Here is a 17685-nt window from a genome sequence, read left to right as displayed (position 1 = left end):
TCAAGACAAGCAATACAAGTCTATGGAAGGGGGTGGAGGGAGCTTAACACAAGCAATACAAGTCTATTGAGGGAAGAGGAAGGAGCCATAGAAAAGCAATACAAGTCTATTGAGAAAGGAGGAAGGAGCTCAAGAAAAGCAATACAAATCTATGGAGGGTGGAGGAGACAACGCCACCCACCAGCTCTGGTAGAACTGCAAATTACAAATAAAGGTTGTAGAGCAGAAATCTGTTTGAAAACACCATATACAGTTAATACAATGGGCAGAAATAGCGATGCTTCTCATGTACACACATAGGTAGCTTATCCTGAAAATTCACCTAAAATAACAGGTACACTTTCGGCATTGGAAGATACATTCTTGGCCCATTAGAAGATACATTCTTGGCCCATTAGAAGATACATGATCATGATTGCTTTGATTAAAAAAGCAAACAATGGCAAAAAAAAAAAAAAACTTAATATTATGTAGTCACTTGTAGGTGGTTTCATTAAAAACAGGCTCCGTATCTGAGATTTTCCTTACCAGGAACCTGTCACATTCCAAATGCATTGTAATCTGTGATATCAGGTTATAGAGCTATAGGAGCCGAGCAGATTGATATATAGTTTTATGGGGGAAGAATCAGTATAACCTGAAATTTCTTTATTTAACCCCTAGTCATTCTGGTCTTAGGAGTCCAATTGGAGGTCAAAACAGCTTTCTTACTAGGACCGCCCACTGGACTCCTAAGCCCAGACTGAGCAGGGGTTTAAATTAATCATTCAGAAGTTCTACTGAATCTTTTCCCATGAAACTATTTATCAATCTGCTCAGCTTCTCCTGCTCTATAACATGATGCCCGCAGACCGGACTACATTTTCAACACAATGATTTCCCTTTCAATGCAGAATATGTGGCTCCATTAACGGCTCCTTCAGAGATTTATTTATTTTTTCATAATGGAAATCCAAACCCCATATTAATGTCTCCACTATCATGTCAAGTGTATTGTGTTCCCTGAAAAGGGCGAACACCGAATAGAATTCTATGATCTTAGCACAAACGCTGAACGCTCGGCTGTAATGACAAAACTGAGAATTTAAGAACAAGCATCTATTTTGCTGTTTTCAGGCTTTTTTAATGTATTCTTTTATCAGGCGGCACATTTTTGAATCTATCACTAAGTGGATCGGCTAAGTGTGGCAAATAATAGCTATAACATTAGAGATTGCTATTAGAATGTAAAACAGAATTGGGAACTTTTTCTACATACAGTGATTTGAATACATTTCATACGGTATTGCGGCGGCGATATTATGAGCATGAACGACTCCGTGTCCTTATTTTCCTTACAAACCTGAAATTTCTTTTGTAGATAAACAATAGTTTTGCAAAATGTTTATAGCTGAAAACTTTTCTGTGCAGCACGAGTCTTATTATTTAAAGAGCACTTCCATATTTTAGACAATTGCTCATCAGCACAAGATAAGTAATATATCTACAAAGTGACCCCACCAGCAGAATAGTGAGTACAGCTCTGGGGTATAATACAGGATATAACTCAGGATCAGTACAGGATAAGTAATGTAATGTATGTACACAGTGACCCCACCAGCAGAATAGTGAGTACAGCTCTGGAGTATAATACAGGATATAACTCAGGATCAGTATAGGATAAGTAATGTAATGTATGTACACAGTGATCTCACCAGCAGAATAGTGAGTACAGCTCTGGCGTATAATACAGGATATAACTCAGGATCAGTACAGGATAAGTAATGTAATGTATGTACACAGTGACCCCACCAGCAGAATAGCGAGTACAGCTCTGGGATATAATACAGGATATAACTCAGGATCAGTACAGGATAAGTAATGTAATGTATGTACACAGTGACCCCACCAGCAGAATAGTGAGTACAGCTCTGGAGTATAATACAGGATATAACTCAGGATCAGTACAGGATAAGTAATGTAATGTATGTACACAGTGACCTCACCAGCAGAATAGTGAGTAGAGTTCTGGAGTAAAATAAAAGTAATCTAATGTATATATAATTTTTTATATATAATTCTAGATGTGCGGTGGATGTTTACTTCTTGCAGTGTATTTTTCTTATGTACATGGCTAATATAAACAGAATAAAGTGTATTTATGGCCATATGTGACTCACTTTTACAGTAGCTGTCCTATTGATTTATTATTGGAGGCTGCTGTTTTGTTGGGTTATTTTTATATTTTTGTGACTGAAGTCTAATGCAGTCATTTCTATTTCCCTTTTCTCAGAGAGAGCCTTGGAGATGCGTTTTTATTGACAAATCTTAATGGCAAGAAATCTCAATACTTACAGATGCGGCCTCAGTTATTGTGCCATTTGACATGACATGTATGGGATCTCGGGAACTCTACAGCTCGGAAAATGATGTTTAGGATCAATGCCGTTCACTGCATCTTAAAGGGTGAGTTAAAGGGCCCCTTCTGTGATCACAGGGATTTCTAATGCTCATTATGTCAGTCATGCTGGACATTTTTTTGTATAGATATACTAAAGGAAAATCGCTTGGTGAACTCAAAAATATTGATCTGCAATATGACAAAAATTTGACTCTTCTATTTTGCCGAATAACTTATCTTGACCCTATTAATAAAATACAAAAGGATAAATCAATGCATTATACCAGTGTTTTTCAACCAGGGTGCTTCCAGATGATGCAAAACTACAACTCCTACATGTCCGGACAGCGGAAGGCTTAAACAAAAGTAAATGTTATATCACACATTCATAGTGCACAGTAGTACCGCCCTGTATCAATGGATCACCTGCTCTTAGAAGGGAAACCCCGATCTCTGTCCTGGCCCTAAAAATTCCTAGTAAAGCTCTAATACAGTGGTTCACAACCAGGGTGTCTTCAGTTGTTGCAAAACTACAACTCCCAGCATGTTGAAATAGCCAAAGGCTGAAACAAAAGTAAACGTGATAACGAACACTCTAGTGCATGGTAGTACTGATGCTCTTAGAAGGGAAACCCTGATCTCTGTCCTGGCCCTAAAAATCCCTAAGATAGGGATGTCTGGGCATGCTTGGAGTTGTCGTTTTGCAACAGCTGGAAGCATGCTGGCTGGGAAACGCTGGGGTAAACTATAAGGACTCATAGCACCATAATCCAAAGTTTTAGGAACAGTATATTATGCCTAGCATGCAGCTAAAAAGGACATTGGATTGGAACATTATTAGGAAAATCTTATCTTTTTGGTGTTCTCAGCCAGGCAACATTACTAACAACATTCCAAGTGATGCTGATTGGCTGACAGCAGGTACCGGCTGACAGTGCCAGCTTCATAAGTCCTTTCCAGTTGGATGCCAGGTGCAATATTGCCTTACTAGAGATGAGCGAACTATTGAAAAGTTCGGTTCTGCCGCTTTGCTCAACACTGACAAAAAGTTCTGGTTCTAACCAAACTAGTTCTGTCCGAACCTGTACTTTACCATTAGCCTAAAAAAGAGTGTATAACACTGTCTAAGAGCCATAAAAGCCATGGATAACACTGTCTAAGAGCCATAAAAGCCATGTATAACACTGTCTAAGAGCCATAAAAGCCATGTATAACACTGTCTAAGAGCCATAAAAGCCATGTATAACACTGTAATAATGCCTAGGTGTATATCTATGGACTTCAGAGCTAATTTTATTAAAAAGTTAATTTCAAAGTTAGGGCAGCATGAATGACTATGGGTAACCAAATGGTACCCAGTGGTCACATGTTGAATTACAACACACTTTATTAGCAGATTTTTTTTTAAAATACTTTTCAAAAACAATTTCCAAAAATTATCCATTTTTCTAAGGCAGATGCTTGCCGGTGTTTCTATGGTATCGGAAGACGCAATGGTTTTTACAAGTGGTCCAAAAATGATCCCTTTTTGAAACTAGCAACAGGCTTTGTGCCTGGAAAGTGAAAAAGCTATGGCTTTTTACAAGCTGTGAACAATTATTCTCATTTTGGGGTGCAGCAACAGAACTAGCATCTTAGAAAATGAACAAAAGTGACACAAATTCTATTCGGCTTTTTAACAATTATTGTAAAACAAAAAATAAAAACTGTCATGCTTAACTTCCATTTAAACAGACTTTGCGCTGACAGAACAGATGCAGAACGCTCTTTGGTTTACTACAATTGTTATATACGTGTGCTCTTATTCCTATCCATGTTGTTCACTGCTCACTGTCCCTCACAGAGATCTTCACCTAACAACTGCATCTCTAAAATGGCTAATGAAGCTATGTGCATAGGCTTTTATAGTGGCTTCGAGATTAACCCTGTACTGCCTTCTGTTTGGCCGGTGAAGCTGTTTGAAAAGCATTAAGGGATTCCTTGAGGTCATTTGACCCTTTCCCCTTCTCCAGGCTTGTCTAAGGCTAGGTTCACATATATCAGGCGTCCGGTATAGTTTCCCTCTGGCCAGCACTGGCGGGAAACTGATGCTAGAACTGATCCCATTTATGTGAATGGGACAGTTCACAATCATTCAGTGTCTCAATTTTGATGCTGGAAGGTTGGACACGCCGGAGGGCACCGGACAGGGGAATGCAGAAAGCTGCATTCCCCTGTCCGGTTTCCTCCAACGTGTCCAACCATCCAGCATAAAGAACTGTCCACTGTGCAGAAACAATGGACGCCGGAAGCCATACAACTGATGACAACTTGTCATCAGTTGTAGCATCAGTTGCGTCGAGATCTAGGCTGAGATCACCTATGCCGGATGCCGGACATATGTGAACCCAGCCTAAGTTGGTTCCCTTATCAGCCCTTAGCTTTACAGGATGAGCTCACTCATGATTACTCCTCCCGATGAACCAGTCTGCAGGTCTGCAGTAATATCAAGAGCCACTGAAGTGATAATCTTTGCTATTAAATCAATCAGCCCCGTGGATCCCGTTCACGTGTGCGGCATTCTGTATGAATCCTTGGCTCCTCTTGCTCACGTGCTCCACGTCTTGATCCTTCCCAGCTATACAGAGAACATCCATTTTTACTTGTTAAATGGATATTGAAAACACAGGTGCAAGAGGCGATAGCTCTCAATTTAATCTCTTTCTCCTGGTTACGTTGAAGTGTCCTAGCATTCATTATATAATCTCATTTAGTGCGACAAGCGAGAAAAACCTGGCATAACATCAGGTTAATACAAGTCATAAAGGTAATTGTTACGCCGAGCGCTCCGGGTCCCCGCTCCTCCCCGGAGCGCTCGCTACACTCCTCTCACTGCAGCGCTCCGGTCGGTTCCACGGACCCGGGGCGCTGCGATACCGCCTCTGGCCGGGATGCGATTCGCGATGCGGGTAGCGCCCGCTCGCGATGCGCACCCCGGCTCCCGTACCTGACTCGCTCTCCGTCAGTTCTCTCCCGGCGCGCGCGGCCCCGCTCCCTAGGGCGCGCGCGCGCCGGGTCTTTGCGATTTAAAGGGCCACTGCGCCGCTGATTGGCGCAGTGGTTCCAATTAGTGTTTACACCTGTGCACTTCCCTATATCACCTCACTTCCCCTTCACTCCCTCGCTGGATCTTGTTGCCTTAGTGCCAGTGAAAGCGTTTCCTTGTGTGTTCCTAGCCTGTGTTCCAGACCTCCTGCCGTTGCCCCTGACTACGATCCTTGCTGCCTGCCCCGACCTTCTGCTACGTCCGACCTTGCTTCTGTCTACTCCCTTGTACCGCGCCTATCTTCAGCAGCCAGAGAGGTTGAGCCGTTGCTAGGGGATACGACCTGGTCACTACCGCCGCAGCAAGACCATCCCGCTTTGCGGCGGGCTCTGGTGAAAACCAGTAGTGACTTAGAACCGATCCTCTAGCACGGTCCACGCCAATCCCTCTCTGGCACAGAGGATCCACTACCTGCCAGCCGGCATCGTGACAGTAGATCCAGCCATGGATCCCGCTGAAGTTCCTCTGCCAGTTGTCGCTGACCTCACCACGGTGGTCGCCCAGCAGTCACAACAGATTGCGCAACAAGGCCAACAGCTGTCTCAACTGACTGTTATGCTACAACAGTTACTACCACAGCTCCAGCAACCATCTCCTCCGCCAGCTCCTGTACCTCCTCCGCAGCGAGTGGCCGCTTCTGGACTACGACTATCCTTGCCGGATAAATTTGATGGGGACTCTAAGCTTTGCCGTGGCTTCCTTTCCCAATGTTCATTACACTTGGAGATGATGTCGGACCAGTTCCCCACTGAAAGGTCTAAGGTGGCTTTCGTAGTCAGCCTGCTGTCTGGAAAAGCCCTGGCTTGGGCCACACCGCTCTGGGACCGCAATGACTCCGTCACTGCCTCTGTACACTCCTTCTTCTCGGAGATTCGAAGTGTCTTTGAGGAACCTGCCCGAGCCTCTTCTGCTGAGACTGCCCTGTTGAACCTGGTCCAGGGTAATTCTTCCGTTGGCGAGTATGCCGTACAATTCCGTACTCTTGCTTCTGAGTTATCCTGGAACAATGAGGCCCTCTGCGCGACCTTTAAAAAAGGCCTATCCAGCAACATTAAAGATGTTCTGGCCGCACGAGAAATGCCTGCTAATCTTCATGAACTTATTCACCTAGCCACTCGCATTGACATGCGTTTTTCCGAAAGGCGTCAGGAGCTCCGCCAAGATATGGACTCTGTTCGCACGAGGCGTTTCTTCTCCTCGGCTCCTCTCTCCTCTGGTTCCCTGCAATCTGTTCCTGTGCCTCCCGCCGTGGAGGCTATGCAGGTCGACCGGTCTCGCCTGACATCTCAAGAGAGGACACGACGCCGCATGGAGAACCTCTGCCTGTACTGTGCTAGTACCGAACACTTCCTGAGGGATTGTCCTATCCGCCCTCCCCGCCTGGAAAGACGTACCCTGACTCCGCACAAAGGTGAGACAATCCTTGATGTCCACTCTGCTTCTCCACGTCTTACTGTGCCTGTGCGGATGTCTGCCTCTGCCTTCTCCTTCTCTTCTGTGGCCTTTTTGGACTCTGGATCTGCAGGAAATTTTATTTTGGCCTCTCTCGTCAACAGGTTCAACATCCCAGTGACCAGTCTCACCAGACCCCTTTACATCAATTGTATAAACAATGAAAGATTGGACTGTTCCATACGTTTCCGCACGGAGCCCCTTCTAATGAGCATCGGATCTCATCACGAGAGGATTGAACTTTTGGTCCTCCCCAATTGCACCTCGGAAATTCTCCTTGGACTTCCCTGGCTTCAACTTCATTCCCCAACCCTGGATTGGTCCACTGGGGAGATCAAGAGTTGGGGGCCCTCTTGTTCCAAGGACTGTCTAAAACCGGTTCCCAGTAACCCTTGCCGTAACTCTGTGCTTCCTCCAGTAACCGGTCTCCCTAAGGCCTATATGGACTTCGCGGATGTTTTCTGCAAAAAACAAGCGGAGACTCTACCTCCTCACAGGCCTTATGATTGTCCTATCGACCTCCTCCCGGGCACTACTCCACCCCGGGGCAGAATTTATCCTCTCTCTGCCCCAGAGACTCTTGCCATGTCTGAATACGTCCAGGAGAATCTAAAAAAGGGCTTTATCCGTAAATCCTCCTCTCCTGCCGGAGCCGGATTTTTCTTTGTGTCCAAAAAAGATGGCTCTCTACGTCCTTGCATTGACTACCGCGGACTTAATAAAATCACGGTTAAGAACCGCTACCCCCTACCCCTCATCTCTGAACTCTTTGATCGCCTCCAAGGTGCCCACATCTTTACTAAATTGGACTTAAGAGGCGCCTATAACCTCATCCGCATCAGAGAGGGGGATGAGTGGAAAACAGCATTTAACACCAGAGATGGACACTTTGAGTATCTGGTCATGCCCTTTGGCCTGTGCAACGCCCCTGCTGTCTTCCAAGACTTTGTTAATGAAATTTTTCGTGATCTGTTATACTCCTGTGTTGTTGTATATCTTGATGATATCCTAATTTTTTCGGCCAATATAGAAGAACACCGCCAGCATGTCCGTATGGTTCTTCAGAGACTTCGTGACAATCAACTCTATGCTAAAATTGAGAAATGTCTGTTTGAATGCCAATCTCTTCCTTTTCTAGGATACTTGGTCTCTGGCCAGGGACTACAAATGGATCCAGATAAACTCTCTGCCGTCTTAGATTGGCCACGCCCCTCCGGACTCCGTGCCATCCAACGTTTTTTGGGGTTCGCCAATTATTACAGGCAATTTATTCCACATTTTTCTACCATTGTGGCTCCTATTGTGGCTTTAACCAAAAAAAATGCCGATCCCAAGTCTTGGCCTCCTCAAGCGGAAGACGCCTTTAAACGACTCAAGTCTGCCTTCTCTTCGGCTCCCGTGCTCTCCAGACCTGACCCATCTAAACCCTTCCTATTGGAGGTGGATGCCTCCTCAGTGGGAGCTGGAGCTGTCCTTCTACAAAAAAACTCTTCCGGGCATGCTGTTACTTGTGGGTTTTTTTCTAGGACCTTCTCTCCGGCGGAGAGGAACTACTCCATCGGGGATCGAGAGCTTCTAGCCATTAAATTAGCACTTGAGGAATGGAGGCATCTGCTGGAGGGATCAAGATTTCCAGTTATTATTTACACCGATCACAAGAACCTCTCATACCTCGAGTCTGCCCAACGGCTGAATCCTCGTCAGGCCAGGTGGTCTCTGTTCTTTGCCCGATTTAATTTTGAAATTCACTTTCGGCCTGCTGATAAGAACATTAGGGCCGATGCTCTCTCTCGTTCCTCAGATGCTTCTGAAATTGAACTCTCTCCTCAACACATCATTCCTCCTGACTGCCTGATTTCCACTTCTCCAGCCTCCATCAGGCAAACTCCTCCAGGAAAGACCTTTGTTTCTCCACGCCAACGCCTCGGAATCCTCAAATGGGGTCACTCCTCCCATCTCGCAGGTCATGCGGGCATCAAGAAATCTGTGCAACTCATCTCTCGCTTCTATTGGTGGCCGACTCTAGAGACTGATGTGGTGGACTTTGTGCGAGCCTGCACTGTCTGTGCCCGGGATAAGACTCCTCGCCAGAAGCCCGCTGGTTTTCTTCTTCCTCTGCCTGTTCCCGAACAACCTTGGTCTCTGATTGGTATGGATTTTATTACTGACTTACCCCCATCCCATGGCAACACTGTTATTTGGGTGGTCGTTGATCGATTCTCCAAAATGGCACATTTCATCCCTCTTCCTGGTCTTCCTTCAGCGCCTCAGTTGGCTAAACAATTTTTTGTACACATTTTTCGTCTTCACGGGTTGCCTACGCAGATCGTCTCGGATAGAGGCGTCCAATTTGTGTCTAAATTCTGGAGGGCTCTCTGTAAACAACTCAAGATTAAATTAAATTTTTCTTCTGCATACCATCCTCAATCCAATGGACAAGTAGAAAGAATTAACCAGATCTTGGGTGACTATTTACGACATTTTGTTTCCTCCCGCCAGGATGACTGGGCAGATCTTCTACCTTGGGCCGAATTCTCGTATAATTTCAGAATCTCTGAATCTTCCTCCAAATCCCCGTTTTTCGTGGTGTACGGCCGTCACCCTCTTCCCCCCCTCCCTACCCCCTTGCCCTCTGGTCTGCCCGCTGTGGATGAAATTTCTCGTGATCTTTCCATCATATGGAGAGAGACCCAAAATTCTCTCTTACAGGCTTCTTCACGCATGAAGAGATTCGCGGATAAGAAAAGAAGAGCTCCTCCCATTTTTTCCCCTGGAGACAAGGTATGGCTCTCCGCTAAATATGTCCGCTTCCGTGTCCCTAGCTACAAGTTGGGACCACGCTATCTTGGTCCTTTCAAAATTTTGCGCCAGATTAATCCTGTCTCTTACAAACTTCTTCTTCCTCCTTCTCTTCGTATTCCTAATGCCTTTCATGTTTCTCTTCTTAAACCACTTATCATTAACCGTTTCTCTCCCAAATATGTTCCCCCCACTCCTGTCTCCGGCTCCTCGGACATCTTCTCCGTCAAAGAAATTTTAGCATCAAAAAAGGTCAGAGGGAAAACCTTCTTTTTAGTGGATTGGGAGGGTTGTGGTCCAGAAGAGAGGTCCTGGGAACCTGAGGACAATATCCTGGACAAAAGTCTGGTCCTCAGGTTCTCAGGCTCCAAGAAGAGGGGGAGACCCAAGGGGGGGGGTACTGTTACGCCGAGCGCTCCGGGTCCCCGCTCCTCCCCGGAGCGCTCGCTACACTCCTCTCACTGCAGCGCTCCGGTCGGTTCCACGGACCCGGGGCGCTGCGATACCGCCTCTGGCCGGGATGCGATTCGCGATGCGGGTAGCGCCCGCTCGCGATGCGCACCCCGGCTCCCGTACCTGACTCGCTCTCCGTCAGTTCTCTCCCGGCGCGCGCGGCCCCGCTCCCTAGGGCGCGCGCGCGCCGGGTCTTTGCGATTTAAAGGGCCACTGCGCCGCTGATTGGCGCAGTGGTTCCAATTAGTGTTTACACCTGTGCACTTCCCTATATCACCTCACTTCCCCTTCACTCCCTCGCTGGATCTTGTTGCCTTAGTGCCAGTGAAAGCGTTTCCTTGTGTGTTCCTAGCCTGTGTTCCAGACCTCCTGCCGTTGCCCCTGACTACGATCCTTGCTGCCTGCCCCGACCTTCTGCTACGTCCGACCTTGCTTCTGTCTACTCCCTTGTACCGCGCCTATCTTCAGCAGCCAGAGAGGTTGAGCCGTTGCTAGGGGATACGACCTGGTCACTACCGCCGCAGCAAGACCATCCCGCTTTGCGGCGGGCTCTGGTGAAAACCAGTAGTGACTTAGAACCGATCCTCTAGCACGGTCCACGCCAATCCCTCTCTGGCACAGAGGATCCACTACCTGCCAGCCGGCATCGTGACAGTAATGCAGCATAATGTGAGATGTAAAGGAGTCTAAGGACCTTATGCTATATTTAAATTGCATTGTTATTTTATTACAACTTTTCTCGCGGTGTCACAGGCATGATAATTGAGTTCCGGGACCCTTGGTGATTTGGAATTGTGTTTGTTGTTTGCTGATTTTTCTACCATGCGTCGTGTACTACTGTCGCTAGAGAAGCCTTCTGCACTTATAGGATCTGGAAGGGGGTTAGATAACAGGCAAGTGTGGTATTGTGAAGGCTTGTACAGGAATCATGCAAAAAAAGATCAAAGAGGCTGTAACCCCTAAACTACCTAGATATTTAATTATTGGAAATCATTGCACTTAGATACACATGCTCTAGGGCCATGTGATCTTTTGGCTTCCTAACCCTACAATGTTGGACTTAAAGGGGTACTTCGGTGGAAAACACCTTTTTTCAAGTCCACTGGCTCCAGAAAGTTAAGCAGATTTGTAAATTACTTCTATAAAAAAAAATCTTAATCCTTCCAGTACTTATCAGCCGCTGTATGCTCCAGAGGAAGTTGTGTAGTTCTTTCCAGTCTGATCACAGTGCTCTCTGCTGCCACCTCTGTCCATGTCAGGGACTGTCCAGAGCAGGAGAGGTTTGCTATGGGGGTTTGCTCCTACTCTGGACAGTTCCTGACATGGACAGCAGAGAGCACTGTGGTCAGACAGAAAAAAACTACACAACTTCCTGTGGAGCATACAGCAGCTGATAAGTACTGGAGGGTCAAGATTTTATAACAGAGATTGGACATCGATGCAGCCGGCGACTTGCTGAGCTGAATTGTGATAAACTAACCACTTGTAGACAGAAGAGGATCACTGCGGAGGCCAGGAGCGGGATACCGGAGGTACTGAGCAACTGGTGTTCTAAAGTTTTCTTTTATTATCCATGAAAAAGTTTAACCTCATCATGACCGATGCTTCTGCATCAGTTCCTCTCTGGGCCTGCAATGTTCTGATTGGATGCTCCGTGGCCTGTGGCCCTGCCTGTGAGCGGAGAGGTTTTACTAACCTTGGCTTGGAGATCTGATTGTTAAACACAAGGACACAAACCAGCTACACCCAGCTTGTGTGGTACATATATGTTTGAGGATATGTAAAGCAATATATCTATACATATGCATATTGTCTATCTATATAAAACAAGGAAGGTATGCAGTCCTATTAGGTATACCTAGGCTTATAGAAAAATATGAAATGTTACTGCTCCAGCAATTATCAGGTGTTTACTAAATATGTAACAGTTTCAAGGAGGTAGAGGATAGAAGTGACTGGAAATAAATAATATTAATTTATAACAATAAAGCAACAACAAACCGGGATCCGCCGCAGGGTGCTTGAGGCAGCCTGGGTGCTGTTTATCAGTAAAAATGTAATTACTAGTGTTGAGCGGCATAGGCCATATTGGAATTCGCGATATTTCGCAAATATATGGACGTATATTCGTCATATATTCGCAAAATTCCCATATCTGCAATATTCGCAGCCTTTTTTTACTATGTGCCATAAAATTTGCATGCGCATTCACCATGAAATTCGCATGTGCAATATCACGTGATAAAAGAGCTAAAAGAAGGGAGGGATCAATATGCGCAAAAAAATTTTGGGTGCCCGCCAGTTTGACACAGTAACTAGTATTGGAGCCTTGTTTACACCGCCAGCTGGAAGCAGAGAGGGATGATCACTGTGATGTGTACTGTGAAAAAAAGGGAATATTCGTAATTGCGAATATTAAGCGCTATATTCGCAATATTCGCGAATATGCGAAATTCGGGATAAATATTCGCATTGCGAATATTCGTGCCCAACATTAGTAATTACCACACAATACCATATAATAAGATAAAAATGATGTAATAAACACAAAAATGTATGCTTCTCGCAAAATGCTGATCGGTCCTATGCACCTTACTGAAGTTATTGTTTAGAATGATCCTTATACCGCTTAATGGTTAAAGAGGTACTCTGCTGCTCAGCGTTTGGAACAAACTGTTCCGAACGCTGGAGCCGGCGCCGGGAACTCGTGACGTCATAGTCCCGCCCCCTCATGAGGTCACACCATGCCCCCTCAATGCAAGTCTATGGGAGGGGGCGTGACAGTGGTCACGCCCCCTCCCATAGACTTGCATTTAGGGGGTGGGGCATGATGTCATAAAGGGGCGGGGCTATGACGTCACAAGCTCCCGACACTGGTTTCAGCGTTAAGAAGACTTTGTTCCCAACGCTGAGCAGCGGAGTACCTCTTTAATGCATGGTGTTTTATGCAGTAATTTTACATTTGTCCCTAATAGTCTGTATGGTTTGCAAGTTCTTAGAAACATCTGATAGAAACAGTTGATAGAAACAATTGTTGCACGTAGGCACCATGTCACTAGTTTACAAACCCAAAAAGTTAATAAAGTTCAGGTGCTATGCACCGCTCACCACAGCCGTCAGAGTTGAACGCCCCTCTCGCTGGAGCGTGCAGTTCTTCTGAGCACTGACCTGCGCTGCTATACTGATGGTTCAATCAGTCGTGCGCGGCCACTGCCGGATGGCAGGCCAACCGCACAAGAGAGCAGAAGGATAGAGAAGTATAGAAAAAAAATAATAAGATCTGCGATAAATAGAAACTGGCCACTTATAAAAGGTGACAACGAACTGGGAAAGCTAGTGAACGAAAAACCTCTCATAGCGTTCAGACGCTGCAAAAATGTAAAAGGTACAGTTACCAATAGTAACTTCCAATCAAATCCAAAAAATATGGACTGGCTATCTAGAACCGGCCCCACAGGTAATCACAAGTGCGGCTCCTGTATTTGGTGTCCGCACATGAAAGAAGGAAGAATAACAAACATAGAAGGAGAAGAAATTCATATAAAAAATCTAATTACATGTAGAACCCAATGGGTTGTGTACGCCAATTCAGCAACGTACTAAACGTGAGTCTACCAAATCTAAATCCCGTTAATCCTGCGTGACTGCTGGACCTAAATAATTCCCCTACATCCAGCAGAACAGCGTAATTCCAGACTCAGAGATTATATACTACAAGGTCCCAACCGACTGTGAGCACTGTATAGACTGTATAGACTGTTTGTCCTTATCAACCTGCATAAAAGCTGCAGTAAAGTTATCTACAGTTTACTAAACCTCCGGTTGTGGACAATCCTTTATTCCTCCCTATCGTTCCTGGGACGGGTGGCGGTAGGATAAATATATATATATATATAGAGAGGAAGAACCCTCATCCTGGCGTCACGAGAGTTAAGGGTTAATCCAACACCCTTTCATCCCTGCACAGCTACACCACCTACACCCTACACCCCCAAGCTACCACATTTCACTATACAATTAATGTACACCTGTTCCGTACACATCACTAAGGGGGTGTTACCTTTATCAGTGACGCGAGAACGGAAGAGGTAGGGTCTGATGAAGCGTGCAAAAGACCATCCGAGCGCACCCCTTTGTATGCACCGTTGAAAATTAAAGAAGTTTTGTAGAGCATCCCGGTGAGTGACGTCCCTTACTCTTTACTTCATATAGTAGTAGCAGTGATTTCGCTGGCAACCTTGTGGAGGAGATGGAATCTTGAGCGCGTACCCTTTGGTGTGGGCGGCAAGTGATTTAAATGGGTGAGAAGGAGTCAGAAAAAAATAAATTAGGATGAAGATGATACTTGGAAGCCCCTCGAGGGGGACAATCGTGTGAACGATCAAAGCATACAATATTTATCACATTTAACTGGGTATTACGGCTTAAGACATCTTATCCCCTATACAAAGGATAGGGGATAAGATGTCTGATCGTGGGGGGGCCTGCCGCTGGGACCCCTGCGATCTCCATGCAGCACCTGCATTCTATGCGGGGCTGCATCCCCAGACTTGGAACGCTCTGTGTTTCCAAGACTGGAGACGTGATGTCACTTTCATGCCCCCTCCCGCTGCTGGGACCCCCCGCTATCAGACATCTTATCCCCTTTCCTTTGGATAGGGGATAAGGTGTCTTTGGCCAGAATATCCCTTTAACATTTTGTATTTAAATAGGTATTAATTACATTTTATCTGATAAACCCCCAGACTGCCAGAAGGACCCCGCGGCAGATGCTGGTTTGTTGTTGTTTTATTGTTTATAAATAAATATCTGTATTTATTTCCAGTCACCTCCCTCCTCTATTCAAACTGTTACATTTATAGTAAACACTAGGTTATTATACAGCAGCACGGCATTCTTCTCTTGTTTGCATTACATTTTATTGGCTCATAGGGTAATGTGCACCGCAGTGTCTTCTCTTTTAAGGGGTACTCCACTGGCCAGAATACGGAAGTAAATGTCCCGAATGCTGTTTTCGCGCTGAGGGGGTCGGCCATGCCCCTCATGACATCATAGCCATCATGCCTCCTCCCATTGACTTGCATTGAGGGGGAATGACCCCCTCAATGGCCAGTGGAGTACCCCTTTAACTTTAGTGTGAGCTGCACCGCCACTTCAAAATTGACACATATATACATTCTCACTTTTGCATTTTCGTTTTTTCTTCCTCGCCTCTTAATTACCATAAGTCTTTCAATTTTCCACCTACAGGGGCTTGTTTCATGCAGGACCAATTGTGTTTTGTAATGATATCACATTAATAAAAATTAATACAAAATAAACTATTACAAAAAAACTAATTTACATAGGTTTTGTTTTATTTTATTACTTAATAAAACACTGGTTAGAAAATGTGTAAAGCTGGGTGCACATATCTCAGGCGTCTGGCATTGTTTTTCTCCAGCGGGCACAGGAGGGAAACTGATGCTAGTACTAATCCCATTCATTTGAATGGGACAATTCACAATCATCCAGTGTCTCAATTTTGATGCCGGATGGTTGGACATGTCGGATGGCACCGGACAGGGGAACACAGCTTATTATGCTCCATTCTAGAAACAATGAATGACAGATGCCATACAACTGATGACAACTTGTTACCAGTTGTGGCATCAGTTGCGTCCAGATCTAGGCTGAGTTCACCTATGCCAGATGCCGGACATATGTGAACCCAGCCTAAGCTGGTCTGGCCAAAGACGTGGACGCACCGGACATGACGTGGTTAAACTTTCTCATGGGTTACATTTTGCAATAAATCTACAATGGAACGTATTGGAGTCCTTGCTCCTGTATATAATTTCTGTGGTGCTACAGAGACTACATACTGAGCAGAAGGCCTGTGTTATTTACCTCTTGCTCAGTAAACACTTAATATCCAGAAAAGTGTTTCTTAACCAGGGGGCCTCCAGCTGTTGCAAAACTACAACTCCCAGGTATGCTGAGAGTTGTAGTTTTGCAACAGCTGGAGGCATCCTGGTTGGGAAACACTGATCTAGAAACAAAGAGTTAAATAAACCCTAGATAAAGAATTAAAGGGATTACTCTGGTGGAATATATATATATATTTTTTAAATGAACTGGTGCCAGAAAGTTAAAAAGATTTGTAAATTACTTCTATTTAAAAACCTTAATCCTTTCAGTACTTATTAGCAGCTGTATGCTATAGAGGAAATTCTATTATTTTTTAATTTCTTTTTTTTCTCGTCCACAGTGCTCTTTGCTGACACCTCTGTCCGTGTCCGGAACTGTCCAGAGCAGCATAGGTTTGCTATGGGGATTTTTTCCTGCTCTGGACAGTTCCTGATACGGGCATCAGGTGTCAGCAGAGAGCACTGTGGACAAGACAAAAAAGCAATTAAAAAAGAAAAGCCTTTCCTCTGTAGCATACAGCTGCTAATAAGTACTGGAAGGGTAAAGATTTTTTTTTTAAATAGAAGTCATTTACAAATCTGTTTAACGTTCTGGCACCAGTTGATTTATAAAAAATATGTTTTCCACCGGAGTACCCCTTTAATACTGCAATGATGGAAAATATCCTCAAAACATTGACTTCATAGTCTCCATTTCCACTGACCTGTACACTGAGGGATCACTTACCCAAAAGTCACTGCAATAATTAGTCTCTACTAACAATTTTGCATGCCTATTATAGGATTATGGAGCAATGTCTACAGTAAAATGTTAAAAGCCAAATTATGCAAAAGGAATTAAAGCGAAAATCGCCCAAGAGGATGATTTACACTAACAAATTGCATCTTTGCAGAATGACTGTGTTAAAGTGTAGTGAACATCTGCATAGTCATCAATGGCATTTACTTATCAGGAACAGGCAAAAACGAAATCTATATACAGGGAGGTGTAGCGGTACATTTAAAGTCACAGCTTTGATGTCCGCCAATGATGTCATGTACAGTGGTCCCTCAAGTTACAATATTAATTGGTTCTTGGACGACCATTGTATGTTCAAACCATTGTATGTTGAGACCAGAACTCTATGGAAACCTGGTAATTGGTTCTGAAGCCCCAAAATGTCATCCAAAAATAGGAAAAATTGAGGATTAAAGAAAAATAAGTAGATAACTAATATAGATAAAGCAAATACTTACATATAAAAGTAATAAAGATCTGCTGGGAGCTGTAATCACTGTCTATGTAGAGGACAGGAGCTTCTTCAGGGTCCAGTACAGTATACACAATGGGGGCATTTATGAAGCTTTTTACCCTTGTTTTCTGGGGTTAATTTGGCACAAAAAATTGCCTGTGTGGTAAATTCACACAGTCATTTTTGAAATTGCACCAAATTTATAGCCCGACTTGCGCCTTTTTGTAAATTTGGTACAGTGAGTTAAAAAGCCACCCATGAAAAAAAGGAGTAAAAAGACACATTCCACAGCCATTATTCGTAAATACCCCCCCCCCCCCCCCCATCCTAAAAAAGTAACATGGAGCTGCCCTCTCCTGGTGTGCAAAGGAGCAG

The 17685-nt window shown here is 44.7% G+C and overlaps 1 protein-coding gene and 1 long non-coding RNA gene across 3 annotated transcripts in view; one reads left to right on the top strand and one right to left on the bottom strand.

Moving 5' to 3' along the window:
• Positions 1 to 17685, bottom strand: part of NEGR1 (neuronal growth regulator 1) — a 549860-nt gene that overhangs the window by 468767 nt on the left and 63408 nt on the right. The window lies entirely within an intron of this gene.
• Positions 1 to 17685, top strand: part of LOC130283352 (uncharacterized) — a 94502-nt gene that overhangs the window by 20674 nt on the left and 56143 nt on the right. Inside the window, exon 2 of the long non-coding RNA XR_008846669.1 lies at positions 2273 to 2445. This is a non-coding gene — a long non-coding RNA (uncharacterized LOC130283352). The remainder of the gene's footprint in view (positions 1 to 2272; positions 2446 to 17685) is intronic.

This window comes from Hyla sarda, chromosome 7 (assembly GCF_029499605.1).
Source record: "Hyla sarda isolate aHylSar1 chromosome 7, aHylSar1.hap1, whole genome shotgun sequence".
In the NCBI taxonomy this organism is placed as follows: Eukaryota; Metazoa; Chordata; class Amphibia; order Anura; family Hylidae; genus Hyla; species Hyla sarda.
The sequence above is the reverse complement of the archived record's forward strand: the minus strand, read 5'-3'. Positions and strand labels throughout refer to the sequence as shown.